Below are 18,793 nucleotides of genomic sequence, written 5' to 3'. Positions count from 1 at the left end.
GGAAGGAAGGAAGGAAGGAAGGAAGGAAGGGAGAAAACAAGGAAAGAAGGAAGGAAGCGAGAAAAGAGGAAGGGAAGAAGGAAGGAGAGAGCAGGAGGAAAGAAGGAAGGGAGGGAAAAAAGAAGGAAGGAAGGAAGGAAGGAAGGAAGGAAGGAAGGAAGGAAGGAAGGAAGGAAGAAAACAAGGAAAGAAGGAATGAAGGGAAAAAAGAAGGAATGAAGGAACGAAGGAAGGAAGGAAGAAAACAAGGAAAGAAGGAAGGGAGAAAAGAGGAAGGGAAAAAAGAAAGAAGGAAGGAAGGAAGGAAGGAAGGAAGGAAGGAAGGAAGGAAGGAAGGAAGGAAGGAAGGAAGGGAGAAAACAAGGAAAGAAGGAATTAAGGGAAAAAAGAAGAATGAAGGAAGGAAGGAAGGAAGGAAGGAAGGGAGAAAAGAAGGAAGGAAGGAATTAAGGGAAAAAAGAAGAATGAAGGAAGGAAGGAAGGAAGGAAAGAAGGAAGGAAGGAAGGAAGGAAGGAAGGAAGGAAGGAAGGGAGAAAAGAAGGAAGGAAGGAAGGAAGGAAGGAAGGAAGGAAGGAAGGAAGGGAGGGAGGGAGGGAGGGAGGGAGGGAGGGAGGGAGGGAGGGAGGGAGGAAGGAAGGAAGGAAGGAAGGAAGGAAGGAAGGAAGGAAGGAAGGAAGGAAGGAAGGAAGGAAGGAAGGAAGGAAGGAGGGAGGTCATTTTGACCCAAAGACAGTACCAGGGTTAAGAGTCTTCTGGTCGGGACTCAGGTCCAGTGGAACCAGTCGCTGATAATTAAAGGAATAAGATAATTAAAATAAAGGAGTGAGTTTCAGACGGAATGTTCCCGCGGCTGCAGGAACATCCTCCACCGCAGCAAACACATGCTGTCCCTGTTTCTGTAATAGTTTTGAACATTTCATTTATACATTTTTTACATCACACAGAAGCAATCACACAGGACAGTAAGGCACAACAAAGATAAGTAGACAACACGTGCGTTTACATGGGATAATTCAGAATTAAAGTTAAATCCGATTTAAAATGAGTAAAAATTACCATGTAAACACCTAATTACGAATGAAAATGGCCATTCCGAATTAAACTTAATTCCGAAGTAAGTGGCTGGTTTATTCCAATTTTAAATCCTAATAAAATAATTCCGCAATCATGTAAACACTCATTCCTCTTTAAATGAATCCCGGTCTTTCTTTCTGCTCGTTCCCTCGCCCGTCTGTCTCCATGACGCTGATATTCCGCGCTGAAACAAAGTTTCAAGATGGCAGGAAAAGAAAATCATCGCGTCGTGCTGCTGCTTCAAAAACTAAATCAAAATAAATCCAAAAAGGATGCTAATAATGTAAATTTGTTTTCTTCCTGTAGACGTAAAGACGTAAAGACGTAGAAACCTTCCCAACCCCCAGACCTTAAGAGGAATTGGATAAAGCCGATGTTTTCCATGTAAACCTCAATTCAGAATGACTATTTCCACGTAAACTCCAAGGAAAATAGTTTAATTCTGAATTATTTAATTCAGAATAATTAATTCTGAGTTAAAAAACATCATGTAACCGTGGCCAAAGACACAATCAAACACAAAAAAAAACAAAAAAAACAACAAAAACAAATGAATAAAATGTAAAAACAAAGATCATTGGTGCTTAATATCCTCTAGTCCCGGGTTCAGAAGGTTCCTATCCAAATAGTTCCTGCCCGTAACCCGCTCCGTTCCCTCAGCCAGAGTTCCAGTTTTAGGACACGTCTCCTGGCGATCGTCAAGTGCTGCCGTCCAAGTTTTCCTCGGTAGAAAACGTCAGGATAGAGCGCTTTCAGGATCAGGTGTCGTAGGGATCTTGAAGACAGAGGAAACCACTGAAAGATTAGAGAACAATAAGTGTAGAGTTTCGAGTGAGACCAGAAAAGACTAGAGCTTTCTGTGGAGTACAAACTAGGCCTGTGTTGAAAAAATCTATTCTAAATCGATTCTCGTATGAATTCCTAAAACTCGATTCATATGTCTAAAGATCTTTTTTTTTCATCATTTCATTACAACTTTTGGTATTTTTTTGTTTATGCCCAAAAAAGGAATGTTTTGCTGGACACCAGAATAACTGGTGCCATGTTTTTGCCTTTAAATATGTTTAAAGGTATGAAAACATTCAAGTTTTCAGTTATAATTGCAAAAATTGTCTATATTTCATTACTTTATATATTGTCTTGGGGTTACATTTGCACAAAATGCTTAAAACCAAATTCTCAAAAATTAAAAACCGAAATAGACAGAAAATGGAAAAAATTAAAACTGAATGTGGGAAAAAATAAAACTGATTTCATACGAGTCTGTGTCCTCCCTGGATCTGTTTGGTAATTCTGACCCTCGATGTTTCTGCAAAGCATTCTGGGAGCTGATTGGTCCTTACAGCATCATTAGCTGCAATACTTGCTGTTGAATCTCAATATAATACTAGTATTAATATGTTGCAGAACTACAGTCAATTTATGCAACAGCTGAAAAAACAGTTTTATAACACTAACCCAAATCAATATCGGAATCGGATCAAATCAAATCTTGATAATCGATTCTGAATCAACAAGAACAATAGTGAACATGAAACAATAGTGAATACAAAACCAAACAATAATAATCAATAATAAATACACATAAATAAGAAAACAAAATAAACAAAAATATTAATAAGAACATGCATCCATCATAATTAACATTCTCTTATTAAATCCTACCCTCTAAACTCTAATTAAAATCAAAATTAATTTAATTTCTATACAAAAAACCAAAGATATCTATAGATATATAGATAGATTACACTCATTACACTTAAAACAAGAGTCAATACCAGAAAAATAACTTGTTATTTGACAATTTTCACCTGTTTCAAGTAAATTTTCACTTGAAATAAGTAGAAAAATCTGCCAGTGGGACAAGATTTATCTTCTCATTACAAGCAAAAAAATCTTGTTCCACTGGCAGATTTTTCTAATTATTTTAAGTGAAAATCTACTTGAAACAGGTGAAAATTGTTTTTTTTTTTCCAGTGATGAGTCTTGTTTTAAGTGTAATGAGATTTTTTTGACTAAAAATGAGACCTTTTAACTGGAAATAAGATTTTGAGGAAGGATCATTTTTGGTTGCGTTGCTTCTTTTCATGCGTACTATAAAATACTTGTTGTACTTGAGTATATTTTTTCACAGGATACTTTTGATACTTACGTACATTTAATGTGAGCTACTTTAAGACTTTTACTCAGGTAATTTTCTAATGGGTGGCTTTAACTTTCAGTCTTCTTCAGTTATGGTATTTCTACATTTACCTAGTTACTTTAAGTACTTTACATATAGATGTTTCCAGAGCGGCTGAATGAGCCGTGGTCCTCCGGCCTCGGGGTTTCAGGGACGCTGCAGCAACAGGAGGTTTCACATTTCTGGGAGCCCGTGGGGCTCTGCTAATGCGGGACAGATGTCCTCTGTTTTCACATGCAGGGACTTAAAAACACTCTGGTTAGACACTCACAGGCCACGGTTACATGAGCTTCTTTAATCCGGAATTAATTATTCTGAATTAAATAATTCAGAATTAAACTATTTTCCTTCCAGTTTACATGGAAATAGTCATTCTGAATTGAGGTTTACGTGGAAAACCCGTTTGATCGACTTTACTCATAGATTTAGCAAGAAATCGGAGTTATCGTTTTACAGACTGCTAAAAAATAAGCTTAAGAGAGACAAATGGATCGCTGCAATTCACAGAAACAACTGGATTCCAGGCACCGAAACGTGGATTTGTGGTTCCCATTTTGTATCAGGTAATATTGGATTTTTGGGTAGCTAACGTTAAACGGTCAAATCATAAAGTTCAGTGTCCTCATCACTTTAATTTCTACAACAAATCCTGCCTTGAAGTCGGACCAAGCGTTGATACTTTTGTATGTCTTCAAGTTTTGCTTAGTGTATTTCCCCGACGTAGAAATTAAGTACCGTATTTCCTGGACTATAAGCTGCATCCGCTCTATTTTTATAAAAATAATTAAAAACAGATATACAAGCTACACCTGCATACAAGCTGCATCCGCTCTATTAAAAAAAAAAAAGCATATATATACATACATATACATATATGCAAGCCGCAGATGTTTATGTTGTTAGATTAGATATTTACTACATGTCCAGAAGGATTCTGAACTGTAAATGATGTACATGTTTGTACCTAAATAGATCCTTTTAACACAGCAGCAACTCTGCTGATTAAAACGGGACAGAACCAAGAGAAAATAACTGGTATTTATTTATCTATTTATATGTTTGAAATCTGCTTCTACTTCTATCTGCTAAAGAAGAAGCAGCGTATTCTTCTTTGCATTTATTTTGTCTTAGTTTTGATTCTAATTCCGGTTAGAGCGCCCCGAGTGGTGGAAGAAAAATCCACAGAAAAGCTGCACCTTTATATAAGCTGCATGGTTGAAAACCTATGAAAAAAGAAGCGGCCTATAGTCCAGAAAATACGGTATATATAAATATCAGGAAACTGGATTCTTGTCCAAATATTAATGTCCATGGACCACTGGTTCTTGGTAACTGTACCAAATATTAATGTCCATGGACCACTGGTTCTTGGTAACTGTACCAAATATTAATGTCCATCGACCACTGGTTCTTGGTAACTGTACCAAATATTAATGTCCATGGACCACTGGTTCTTGGTAACTGTACCAAATATTAATGTCCATGGACCACTGGTTCTTGGTAACTGTACCAAATATTAATGTCCATGGACCACTGGTTCTTGGTAACTGTACCAAATATTAATGTCCATGGACCACTGATTCTTGGTAACTATACCAAATATTAATGTCCATGGACCACTGGTTCTTGGTAACTGTACCAAATATTAATGTCCATGGACCACTGGTTCTTGGTAACTGTACCAAATATTAATGTCCATGGACCACTGGTTCTTGGTAACTGTACCAAATATTAATGTCCATGGACCACTGGTTCTTGGGGTAACTGTACCAAATATTAATGTCCATGGACCACTGGTTCTTGGTAACTGTACCAAATATTAATGTCCATGGACCACTGGTTCTTGGGGTAACTGTACCAAATATTAATGTCCATGGACCACTGGTTCTTGGTAACTGTACCAAATATTAATGTCCATGGACCACTGGTTCTTGGTAACTGTACCAAATATTAATGTCCATGGACCACTGGTTCTTGGTAACTGTACCAAATATTAATGTCCATGGACCACTGGTTCTTGGTAACTGTACCAAATATTAATGTCCATCGACCACTGGTTCTTGGTAACTATACCAAATATTAATGTCCATGGACCACTGGTTCTTGGTAACTCTACCAAATATTAATGTCCATGGACCACTGGTTCTTGGTAACTGTACCAAATATTAATGTCCATGGACCACTGGTTCTTGGGGTAACTGTACGGGTCACTGCCAAGTCCAACTGCCTTTAATTTAAGCTGATGATCAGCTGTTATCCCGTCTTCTCCACTAGTTGCAGCTGGTTTTGCTGATGTTTTGCCACTCAGTGGGGAAGTGTCATCAATGCAGACCCTCTATAAACCAGCCACTTACTTCGGAATTAAGTTGAATTCAGAATGGCCATTTTCATTCGTAATTCGGTGTAACTTCCCAAGTAAACGCACTGATTCTGCCGTCGACCTCTGGGATGGGCCCCGGCTTGTCTGGGGGCCGCAGGCTCAGCGGTAACCTACATCTACGTTTACGGGCCCTGCAGGCTCGTCCGTCCAAACCTGTCCAACCGTCACCCCAGTGGATTAGAGCGCTGAAACCTTTCAGAGCAGCATTCATCCCGCGCTTCTCGGGGAAAGCTTTCACTTTGTCCTTGCCAGTAATAAATCATGAGTAAAAAGGCTTCAGGTGGGAAAAAAAGTTGGGCCGAGTCCAAGAGTTTCATAAAAACATTTCACCTTCAATTATCACAATGAAGACGTGAGAAACAAGTGGTTTCTGCTCACGTTGGTCGTTTTTTAACAATATTTAGGACTATTTTAGTGAATGTTTGGTACACTTTATTAAAGGGGACGTATTATGGCATTTAATGTCTATTTTTTTTCTATATAAATTAGAAATTCAGCCTCTGGGCCATGTCTTTATCTTCCCATTCTCTAACCTCATTATCTATGCAGGATTCTGAGTGGGCGGGGCTATGATAATGAGGCTCTGTGCTGATTGGCTGCCTGAATGACGCGATACACCGCTACGAAAGAATGGCGGAAGCTCCGGCCGGCGGAGTTAAGGCTGAATTACGGTTCTGCGTTAAAGTTGGTGTAACGCGGAACCATAAATCAGCCTTTACACCGTGTACTAATAACTGCATGCGACGCGAGCGAGCGTCAGCGACAAAATCCATTTCTTTATTTTCTACTGTCCTAACTGGCCGCTGCGCCGTTTTGAGCTGAACATTTGTCGGACGTCCTGCTTCTATTTTCTTCCTGCCGCTCACGTTGAAAGCCGGTTGAAAGCGCTGTAGGAAACAGTCATGGATGAGGAACGGCTGATCCAGTTAGTTGAAATGAGAAGTTATCTATGATTCCTCCTCATTTCACTACAAAAACCTCAAAGTGGCAGCTGCTGGAGGGAGATGGACAGAGAGACGATGTCACGCAGTGCTACGATAGTCGGACGCTGTTGCAGTTACACAGTGTTTAGTTGTGGGCGTGGTTTGTATTTTGGTTACGTAACGACGGGAGCAGAATCTTATTGGCTCGTAGATCCACATCACACTGGACGATCATCCGGGCGGCTGTACAGACACTGAGGGGAGAACACTTTATATATGTTAAAGGAAGAGAAAAACACTTTATATATGTTAAAGCAAGAGAAAACCTGTTTTTCAGAATAGGTCCCCTTTAAAGAAAAGCACAACTCTGCAGGTACGTAGCAGTTCCGCCAGTGGCCACCGGGGGCTACAGCGAGCCAATCACCTCCGCCTTAAAACGTCCAACTTTACAGCAGAAATAAACTACGGACGAGTATCAGGGCCAGGCAGGAGAAAAATAAAAATAATATTTTAGGAAGGAAGGAAGATTTTTTTTTCATTATGCACTTTGACAAAAAGTCGAAATGTCGAGAAAAAAGTCGAAATGTTGAGATTAATGTTGAAGTACAATTTCAAGAAAAAAGTCGAAATTTCAAGAAAAAGTCGAAATGTTGAGAAAAACGTTGAAACTTCATGAATAAAGTCGAAAACTCGAGAAAAAGGTTGAAATGTCGAGAATAATGTTGAAGTACAATTTCGAGAAAAAAGTCGAAATTTCAAGAAATAGTCGAAATGTCGAGATTAATGTTGAAATGTCGAGAAAAATTTCGAATTGTCGAAAATAATGTTGAAGTACAATTTCGAGAAAAAAGTTGAAATGTTGAGAGAAAAAAGGCAAAATTTTGACTTTATTCACAAAATTTCAATTTTTTTCCTGAAATTGTATTTCAACATTAATCACGATATTTCGACTTTTTTCTCGAAATTTCGACTTTTTTCTCGAGTTGCACAATAAAAAGAAATCTTCCCTCTCAAATCTGTTTCCTCCTGCCTGCCCTGGTACCGGCTCTGCTAACCTGAGCGTTTCTTCACACGAGCCCCCAGTTCCCGCTGATGTTCTGCCTATTTATAGTCCGGCTGATCTGCTGCCCGCGGACGGCATTCCTCTCTCTCTATTTATGGCCCGATGCTGCTTTTTTTACGGCCTTCCTCTGTTTTTAACGCAGCCTGGTTGTGCCTTGGCCGGGAGTTCTCAGCGAGCCTCTGCGTTTCCTCTCCAACAGTGGCAGCAATTAAAAATGCTGCATTTCTGCACATTCCTTGCAGTTCGGACCACAAAACCCAGACTCTGTTCGCATAAACCCGACGGCAGCCGTCGTTTCCCAACAGGAACGTTTCCAAAGATGCTGAATTTTGGAAAAAACATTTCTGAATTTGTCCTCAGGCATCGAAAACTCTGATGATCTGTTTATGCGCAGCTTCTAAAGAGGGTTGTTAAGAGCTCTGACATATTCAAATATCAGATAGCCAAATATGGTCTGGATATAGTCTCCAGAAATAACAGAGCAAGAGCCTTAAACATCTACATTTATGGGAGAAGAAAAGCTCAGAAAAACCTCTGGAACATTTCCAAATCCCCGTAGTTCATTGGTCAGCAAAAGTGAGTGTTATTTACTCCTCTTTCTGTTTCCACTGAGAAAGAACTGGCTCCGGGCCTGAAGAACCGGTTCCAAGGTAGCACCAAGGTAGAGCCATAAAAGCAGAAGCTTGCAATAATAAAACGGCTGCATCACAGTGAAATACAGCTTTCCTCATGTTTTACACGTAAAGAATCGAGTCAAGTCCAGCTTCCAGCGCGCAGGCCTCCCCGTTGTTCCTGGCAGGTTTACAGAGCCGGGGCTTTGTGCCGATGAAGGAATCAAACTTACAGCAGGCTGAATCTCAGGTAGATCCCGGATCTGTCGTCCTCTCGTCTCCTCGCACCCTTAAACCCTGAGAGCCTAGTAAAGTGTGAGAGAAGAGCAGAGAATGAGCAGAGAATGAGCAGAGAATGAGCAGAGAATGAGCCAGCAGGAGCGTTGGCAGCTCCTCTCTCCTCTGCAGCCAAATCCTGAAACGTTTCACCGCAGAAATCAGCGAGATAATTGATCCCGGTTCAGATAATAACTGCTCACTTATCCACTCCATTAGATTACTGGGATGAAATGAACACACACACACACACACACACACACACACACACACACACACACACACACACACACACACACATCGCATTTAAATAAAAAAGTAGCCTCAAAAAAGCTTTATTTTGTCTAAATATTGAGCAGAATACTATATATGATACTATTATGTCATGATGGATGGATGGATGGATGGATGACGGATGATGGATGGATGATGGATGGATGGATGACGGATGATGGATGGATGATGGATGGATGGATGGATGGATGGATGGATGATGGATGGATGATGGATGGATGATGGATGATGGATGGATGGATGACGGATGATGGATGGATGATGGATGGATGGATGACGGATGATGGATGGATGGATGGATGATGGATGGATGGATGGATGGATGGATGATGGATGATGGATGGATGATGGATGGATGATGGATGATGGATGATGGATGGATGGATGGATGGATGATGGATGATGGATGGATGGATGGATGGATGATGGATGATGGATGGATGATGGATGGATGATGGATGATGGATGATGGATGGATGGATGGATGGATGATGGATGGATGATGGATGGATGATGGATGGATGGATGATGGATGGATGATGGATGGATGGATGATGGATGGATGATGGATGGATGGATGATGGATGGATGATGGATGGATGATGGATGGATGGATGATGGATGGATGATGGATGATGGATGGATGATGGATGGATGATGGATGATGGATGGATGGATGGATGATGGATGGATGATGGATGGATGATGGATGGATGGATGATGGATGGATGGATGGATGATGGATGGATGATAGATGGATGATGGATGGATGATGGATGGATGATGGATGGATGATGGATGGTTGATGGATGGATGATGGATGGATGATAGATGGATGATGGATGGATGGTTGATGGATGGATGATGGATGGATGGATGATGGATGATGGATGGATGATGGATGGATGATGGATGATGGATGGATGGATGGATGATGGATGGATGATAGATGGATGATGGATGGATGATGGATGGATGATGGATGGATGATGGATGGTTGATGGATGGATGATGGATGGATGGATGATGGATGATGGATGGATGATGGATGGATGATGGATGGATGATGGATGATGGATGGATGGATGGATGATGGATGGATGGATGGATGATGGATGGATGATAGATGGATGATGGATGGATGATGGATGGATGATGGATGGATGATGGATGGTTGATGGATGGATGATGGATGGTTGATGGATGGATGATGGATGGATGATGGATGGATGGATGGATGGATGATGGATGGATGGATGATGGATGGATGTGTGATGGATGGATGATGGATGGATGGATGGATGATGGATGATGGATGGATGATGGATGGATGATGGATGGATGGATGATGGATGGATGATGGATGATGGATGGATGATGGATGGATGATGGATGGATGGATGATGGATGGATGATGGATGATGGATGGATGATGGATGGATGATGGATGATGGATGGATGGATGGATGATGGATGGATGATGGATGGATGATGGATGGATGGATGATGGATGGATGGATGGATGATGGATGGATGATAGATGGATGATGGATGGATGATGGATGGATGATGGATGGATGATGGATGGTTGATGGATGGATGATGGATGGATGATGGATGGATGGATGGATGATGGATGGATGATAGATGGATGATGGATGGATGGTTGATGGATGGATGATGGATGGATGGATGATGGATGATGGATGGATGATGGATGATGGATGGATGGATGGATGATGGATGGATGATAGATGGATGATGGATGGATGATGGATGGATGATGGATGGATGATGGATGGTTGATGGATGGATGATGGATGGATGGATGATGGATGATGGATGGATGATGGATGGATGATGGATGATGGATGGATGGATGGATGATGGATGGATGGATGGATGATGGATGGATGATGGATGGATGATGGATGGATGATGGATGGATGATGGATGGTTGATGGATGGATGATGGATGGATGATGGATGATGGATGGATGGATGGATGATGGATGGATGATAGATGGATGATGGATGGATGATGGATGGATGATGGATGGTTGATGGATGGATGATGGATGGATGGATGGATGGATGATGGATGGATGGATGATGGATGGATGTGTGATGGATGGATGATGGATGGATGGATGGATGGATGGATGGATGATGGATGGATGGATGATGGATGGATGATGGATGGATGATGGATGGTTGATGGATGGATGATGGATGGATGGATGATGGATGGATGATGGATGGATGTGTGATGGATGGATGGATGGATGGATGTGTGATGGATGATGGATGGATGGATGATGGATGGATGATGGATGGATGATGGATGGATGATGGATGATGGATGGATGGATGGATGATGGATGGATGGATGGATGGATGGATGGATGTGTGATGGATGATGGATGATGGATGGATGGATGGATGATGGATGATGGATGATGGATGGATGGATGGATGGATGGATGGATGATGGATGGATGATGGATGGATGGATGGATGATGGATGGATGGATGATGGATGATGGATGGATGGATGGATGATGGATGGATGGATGGATGATGGATGGATGATGGATGGATGGATGTGTGATGGATGATGGATGGATGATGGATGGATGGATGATGGATGGATGATGGATGATGGATGGATGATAGATGGATGGATGGATGATGGATGGATGATGGATGATGGATGGATGATAGATGGATGGATGGATGATGGATGATGGATGGATGATGGATGGATGGATGATGGATGGATGATGGATGGATGGATGATGGATGGATGGATGATGGATGGATGATGGATGGATGGATGGATGATGGATGGATGATAGATGGATGGGTGGATGATGGATGGATGGAGGAATGGATGATGGATGGATGATGGATGGATGGATGATGGATGGATGAAGGATGGATGATGGATGGATGATGGATGGATGGATGATGGATGGATGATGGATGGATGATGGATGGATGGATGGATGATGGATGGATGGATGGATGGATGATGGATGGATGATGGATGGATGGATGATGGATGGATGGATGATGGATGGATGATGGATGGATGGATGATGGATGGATGATGGATGGATGATGGATGGATGATGGATGGATGATGGATGGATGGATGGATGATGGATGGATGATAGATGGATGGATGGATGATGGATGGATGATAGATGGATGGATGGATGATGGATGATGGATGGATGATGGATGGATGGATGATGGATGGATGATGGATGGATGATGGATGGATGGATGATGGATGAATGATGGATGGATGATGGATGGATGATGGATGGATGATGGATGGATGGATGGATGATGGATGGATGATAGATGGATGGATGGATGATGGATGGATGGATGGATGATGGATGGATGATGGATGGATGATGGATGATGGATGGATGATGGATGGATGATGGATGATGGATGGATGATGGATGGATGGATGATGGATGGATGATGGATGGATGATGGATGGATGATGGATGGATGGATGATGGATGGATGATGGATGGATGATGGATGGATGATGGATGGATGATGGATGATGGATGGTTTCACCTCAGGTTCTGCTCGTTTATCAGGAAAGAAGGAAAAGATCCATCTGTTTTAAACATTAGAATGATCCGGGGAATCAGAACCGTTATCAGCAGAAACCCGTCATGGCTTCCTGCTCTGCATCCACCCAGACCGCCGCCGCAGAGCCGCACCGCCGCACCGCCGCACCGCCGCACCGCAGAGCCGCACCGCCGCGCCGCACCGCCACCGGCGCGGCTGCAGGCCACTCGGCCGCCAGCACCTCTGCTATTCTCTCTGAAGCCCAAACAGCGACGCTGCAGCCTTTGAGCTGCAGCTTTGAGCTGCAGCTTTGAGCTGCAGCTTCAAACCGGCGCCTCTGAAGCTCCTCACAAACTCCTCACAAACTCCTCACAAACTCGTCTGATCCGCTGAACCTCGGAGGAACGCGGCGTCCGGCGGCGGCTTTGATCAGCGGAGCCTTTGAACGCCTTTCAAATGAGAACCTGGGATTAGTTCTGGTTCTGGTTCTCGCCTCGTCTCCCCTAATTGGAAGGAGACAGACTGAGACGCTGCTTTATTTGGTCCTGCCCGAGGCACCGACGGGCTCAGAAAACTGCTGCTGCGGTGTGAAAGTTATGAAAACAGAAGTGAAGGAGAAGTGTCTGGCAGGAAACACGAAGCAGATGTGCTGAACGGGGAGCAGCTGCTGCCAGGAACCGGTTCCTGCTGGACCAGGAACCCGTTCCTGCTGGACCAGGAACCGGTTCCTGCTGGACCAGGAACCAGGACGGTAGCGGTGTCTGGTCCAGCTGTGCAGGCAAGGCAAGGCAGGGCAATTGCTCGGGGGTCATGTTCATGTTCTGGGTCTCTGGAAAGCGCCTAGAGACAACTTCTGTTCTAATAGATAGCTATATAAATAAAAGACAAGGCAGGGCAAGGCAAGAACAGGCAAGGCTGGACAGGGCAAGATGGGTCAGGACAAGCAAGGCAAGAACAGGCAAGGCTGGACAGGGCAAGATGGGTCAGGACAAGCAAGGCAAGAACAGGCAAGGCCAGGCCAGGCAGGGCAGAGGGTGGTAAAAAACTAAAAAAACTAAAAGACTGGGGAAGATGAGGCAGGGCAGGGAAAAGCAGGACAAGGCAAGGCAAAGCAAAGCAAAGTAAAGCAAGGCAAGGCAAGGCAAAGCAAGGCAAGGGAAGACTTGACAAGACCAGGCAGGGGAGGGAAGGGCAGGGCAAGGTGCTGAAAGGCAAGACCACACAAGACTAGTCAAGGCAGGGCAGGGTAAGGCAGGACAAGGCAAGGCCAGGCAAGATGGGGCAGGGCAAGACAAGGCCAGGCAAGACAACACAAGACCAGGAAGGGCAAGGCAAGGCAAAGCTGGACAAGGCAGGGCAAGATGGGGCAGGGCAGGGCTGAGCAAAGTTCTGCAACGCAAGACCAGGCAGGGCAAAACAAGACAAGACAAGGCAGCAAAAAGCAGGGCAAGGCAAGGCAAGGCAAGGCAAGGCAAGGCAAGGCAAACCCAAACAGAGTTTGCAGGACAGGAGACGTGGCTCAATATTTGGTTCTGAGTAAATTTAGCTGCAATTTGTGGTCCATTAGCTTCACATTTACTAGATGCTAACGGAAACAGATGCTAAAAATGTCCAGACAGGTGTCCAGATGGTAACAGTGGTGTGTTGTGCTGCAACTACAGTTTTGTAAAATGAATTTAGTTCAGTTCAGTTCAGTTGTTTTTTTGTTAACTAGTTGTTTTTTACCATTAGCATGGAGAAGCTAATGGCTAAACAACACTTAAATATCAGTTTCATGTGTTATGCTTTTTTTTGTGACGTGATGCACTGAAACTAGCGTTAGTGTTAGCTGGGCGACTTTTAAACATAAATGTAGGTGACTAGTTGTTATTCGTCTGTTAGCATCGTGGATAACAGATGCTATTAGATGCTAACAGATGGTTGTAAACAGAAGTGTCAAAAGTATTCATATTCATTACTCAGGTAGAAGTATAGATACTAGAGTTTAAAAATACTCCTGTACAAGTTGAAGTATCAACTCAAGTTTTTTACTCAAGTAAAAGTATAAAAGTGCTGGTTTCAAAACTACTTAAAGTATAAAAGTAAAAGTAATGTAAGGGGGGAAAAAGCCATTAAGGACAAAAGCCATTGAAAATGAATGCATCTTAGTATAATGCAAATATATTAAAGAACCATATATGTGTACTATGGAGCATTAACATGTGTTTCAGAGAGCAGCAGATATGATGACTAGTTGCCTATAAGTATTGTAATGGTGCAAAAAGTCAAACTTCAGAGGCATGTTATCATTTATCCTAACCTTTATTGGAATGTACATCCAAGTTTAGTTGCAGGAATCTGAGGGAACGGATGTAAGAACAAAACTGGACAAGAACATCTGAAACAACCACAACCAAATTCACTCTATCCGGATGGAGCAATTTAACTGGATAGTTTTTTATTAACCCTTGTGCTTTTTTCGGGTCAAGGAAGGAGGAAGAGAAGAAGGGAGGAAAGAAGGAAGGAAGGGAGAAAAGAGGGAAGGAAGGAAGGAAGGAAGGAAGGAAGGAAGGAAGGAAGGAAGGAAGGAAGGAAGGAAGGAAGGAAGGAAGGAAGGGAGAAAAGAAGGAAGGAAGACTGAAAAGTAGGAAAGAAAGAAGGAAGGAAGAATGAAAAGAAGGAAAGAAAGAAAGAAGGAAGGAAGGGAGAAAAGAACGATGGAAGGAAAGAAGGAAGGAAGGAAAGAAGGAAGGAATAGAGAAAAGAGGGAGGGAAGGAAGGAAGGAAGGAAGAATGAAAAGAAGGAAGGAAGGAAGAAGGAAGGAAGAATGAATGAAAAGAAGGAAAGAAAGAAGGAAGGAAGAATGAAAAGAAGGAAAGATAGAAAGAAGGAAGGAAGGGAGAAAAGAACGATGGAAGGAAAGAAGGAAGGAAGGAAAGAAGGAAGGAATAGAGAAAAGAGGGAGGGAAGGAAGGAAGGAAGGAAGAATGAAAAGAAGGAAGGAAGGAAGAAGGAAGGAAGAATGAATGAAAAGAAGGAAAGAAAGAAGGAAGGAAGAATGAAAAGAAGGAAAGATAGAAAGAAGGAAGGAAGGGAGAAAAGAACGATGGGAGGAAAGAAGGAAGGAAGAGAGAAAAGAGGGAAGGAAGGAAGGAAGGAAGGAAGGAAGGAAGGAAGGATGAAAAGAAGGAAGGAAGAATGAAAAGAAGGAAAGAAAGAAAGAAGGAAGGAAGGAAGGAAGGAAGGACGGGAGAAAAAAGGAAGGGAGGAAAGAAGGAAGGAAGGGAAAAAAGAAGGAAGGAAGGAAGGAAGGAAGGAAGGAAGGAAGGAAGGAAGGAAGGAAGGAAGGACGGGAGAAAAAAGGAAGGGAAAAAAAAGGAAGGGAGGAAAGAAGGAAGGAAGGAAGGAAGGAAGGAAGGAAGGAAGGAAGGAAGGAAGGAAGGAAGGAAGGAAGGAAGGACGGGAGAAAAAAGGAAGGGAGAAAAAAGGAAGGGAGGAAGGAAGGAAGGAAGGAAGGAAGGAAGGAAGGAAGGAAGGAAGGATGGAGAATTAGGTCATTTTGACCCAAAGACAGTACAAGGGTTAAAGGCCGAAATGAAATAGAGTAACGAGGCTGTTTTTAAAATGTAAGGAGTAAAAAGTACAGATAATTGTGTGAAAATGTAAGGAGTAAAAGTAAAAAGTCGAAATAAGAAAGAATTACTCCAGTGAAGTATAGATAACCAAAATTTCTACTTAAGTAAGGTAACTAAGTATTTGTACTTTGTTACTTGACACCTCTGGTTGTAAATGTAGTTGATGGCTGTGCGTTGGCATCCTGGCCTCCAGGAGCAGCGTAAACACCGTGAATGTCCCGCGGCGCTGCCGTGGCGCGGTTCAGGATGTCAAACAAACAGAATCCGCCTTCAGAAGTCATTTGCGTGTTTGTGTTTGCCTGATCGCGGCGTGTGTCGTCTCGACTCGCCTCAGAACTCTGTTTGCATCTCAGCGGGCCTGTGTGCACGGGGGGGTTGTGGTCTGGGCTCACGCTGGCACCAACCCTCACCTTTCTGAAGCAGCAGTTACGGGAGCGCTGCCAGGACACGTGACACGTGACTGCAGCCGTTGGGTCGTCTGACTCTTCTGGAACCGCTTCTGCAGAATCTCGACAGGTTTAGTGTAACGACTATTAAAGCGTTGCCACTGGCAAAATAAAAACGATCAGACTGCAACGTCGAGCAGCTGCTGACGGAAATCTGAAGAGGAAACCCGACCGACCAGTTCCTGCTCCGGAGATGGAAGCTCCACGAGTCCTGGTTCCACCTGTAGTCCTGGTTCCAGTTCTACTAGTCCTGGTTTCAGTTCTACTAGTCCAGTTTCAGGTCTACTAGTCCAGTTTCAGATCTACTAGTCCTGGTTTCAGATCTACTAGTCCTGGTTTCAGTTACTAGTCCTGGTTCCAGGTCTACTAGTCCTGGTTTCAGTTCTACTAGTCCTGGTTCCAGTAACTAGTCCTGGTTTCAGGTCTACTAGTCCTGGTTTCAGTTCTACTAGTCCTGGTTCCAGTAACTAGTCCTGGTTTCAGTTCTACTAGTCCTGGTTTCAGGTCTACTAGTCCTGGTTTCAGATTTACTAGTCCTGGTTTCAGATCTACTAGTCCTGGTTCCAGTAACTAGTCCTGGTTTCAGATTTACTAGTCCTGGTTTCAGATCTACTAGTCCTGGTTCCAGTAACTAGTCCTGGTTTCTGTTCTACTAGTCCTCGTTTCAGCTCTACTAGTCCTGGTTTCTGTTCTACTAGTCCTCGTTTCAGTTCTACTAGTCCTGGTTTCAGGTTTACTAGTCCTGGTTTCAGTTCTACTAGTCCTGGTTTCTACTAGTCCTGGTTTCAGTTCTACTAGTCCTGGTTTCTACTAGTCCTGGTTTCAGTTCTACTAGTCCTGGTTTCTACTAGTCCTGGTTTCAGTTCTACTAGTCCTGTTTCAGTTCTACTAGTCCTGGTTTCAGTTACTAGTCCTGGTTTCAGTTCTACTAGTCCTGGTTTCAGTTCTACTAGTCCTGGTTTCAGATCTACTAGTCCTGGTTTCAGTTCTACTAGTCCTGGTTTCTACTAGTCCTGGTTCCAGTTCTACTAGTCCTGTTTCAGTTCTACTAGTCCTGGTTCCAGTTCTACTAGTCCTGGTTTCATCTCTACTAGTCCTGGTTTCAGGTCTACTAGTCCTGGTTTCAGGTCTACTAGTCCTGGTTTCAGATTTACTAGTCCTGGTTCCAGTAACTAGTCCTCGTTTCAGTTCTACTAGTCCTGGATTCAGATTTACTAGTCCTGGTTTCAGATCTACTAGTCCTGGTTCCAGTAACTAGTCCTCGTTTTAGTTCTACTAGTCCTGGTTTCAGGTTTACTAGTCCTGGTTTCAGTTCTACTAGTCCTGTTTCAGTTCTACTAGTCCTGGTTTCAGGTCTACTAGTCCTGGTTTCAGTTCTACTAGTCCTGGTTTCAGGTCTACTAGTCCTGGTTTCAGTTCTACTAGTCCTGGTTTCAGTTCTACTAGTCCTGGTTTCAGTTCTACTAGCCCTGGTTTCAGTTACTAGTCCTGGTTTCAGGTCTACTAGTCCTGGTTCCAGGTCTACTAGTCCTGGTTCCAGTTACTAGTCCTGGTTCCAGGTCTACTAGTCCTGGTTTCAGTTCTACTAGTCCTGGTTCCAGTTCTACTAGTCCTGGTCTCAGTTACTAGTCCTGGTTTCAGTTCTACTAGTCCTGGTTTAATCTCTACTAGTCCTGGTTTCTACTAGTCCTGGTTCCAGTTCTACTAGTTCTGGTTTCAGTTCTACTAGTCCTGGTTTCTACTAGTCCTGGTTCCAGTTCTACTAGTCCTGGTTTCAGTTCTACTAGTCGTGGTTCCAGTTCTACTAGTCCTGGTTCCAGTTCTACTAGTCCTGGTTTCAGTTCTACTAGTCCTGGTTTCTACTAGTCCTGGTTTCAGTTCTACTAGTCCTGGTTCCACCTGTAGTCCTGGTTTCAGTTCTACTAGTCCTGGTTCCAGGTCTACTAGTCCTGGTTTCAGTTCTACTAGTCCTGGTTCCACCTGTAGTCCTGGTTTCAGTTCTACTAGTCCTGGTTCCAGGTCTACTAGTCCTGGTTTCAGTTCTACTAGTCCTGGTTTCAGCTCCACGAGTCCTGGTTTCTACTAGTCCTGGTTTCAGGTCTACTAGTCCTGGTTTCAGTTCTACTAGTCCTGGTTTCAGTTCTACTAGTCCTGGTTTCAGTTCTACTAGTCCTGTTTCAGTTCTACTAGTCCTGGTTCCAGGTCTACTAGTCCTGGTTTCTACTAGTCCTGGTTTCAGGTCTACTAGTCCTGGTTTCAGTTCTACTAGTCCTGGTTTCAGTTCTACTAGTCCTGGTTTCAGTTCTACTAGTCCTGGTTTCAGTTCTA

General features: G+C 43.1%; 1 protein-coding gene across 4 annotated transcripts in view; it reads left to right on the top strand.

Moving 5' to 3' along the window:
• Positions 1-18,793, top strand: part of dipk1c (divergent protein kinase domain 1C) — a 43,062-nt gene that overhangs the window by 964 nt on the left and 23,305 nt on the right. The window lies entirely within an intron of this gene.

This window comes from Cololabis saira, chromosome 22 (genome assembly GCF_033807715.1).
Source record: "Cololabis saira isolate AMF1-May2022 chromosome 22, fColSai1.1, whole genome shotgun sequence".
Classification (NCBI taxonomy): Eukaryota; Metazoa; Chordata; class Actinopteri; order Beloniformes; family Belonidae; genus Cololabis; species Cololabis saira.
Note: the sequence above shows the minus strand (reverse complement) of the source record. Positions and strands in the feature narration are given on the sequence as shown.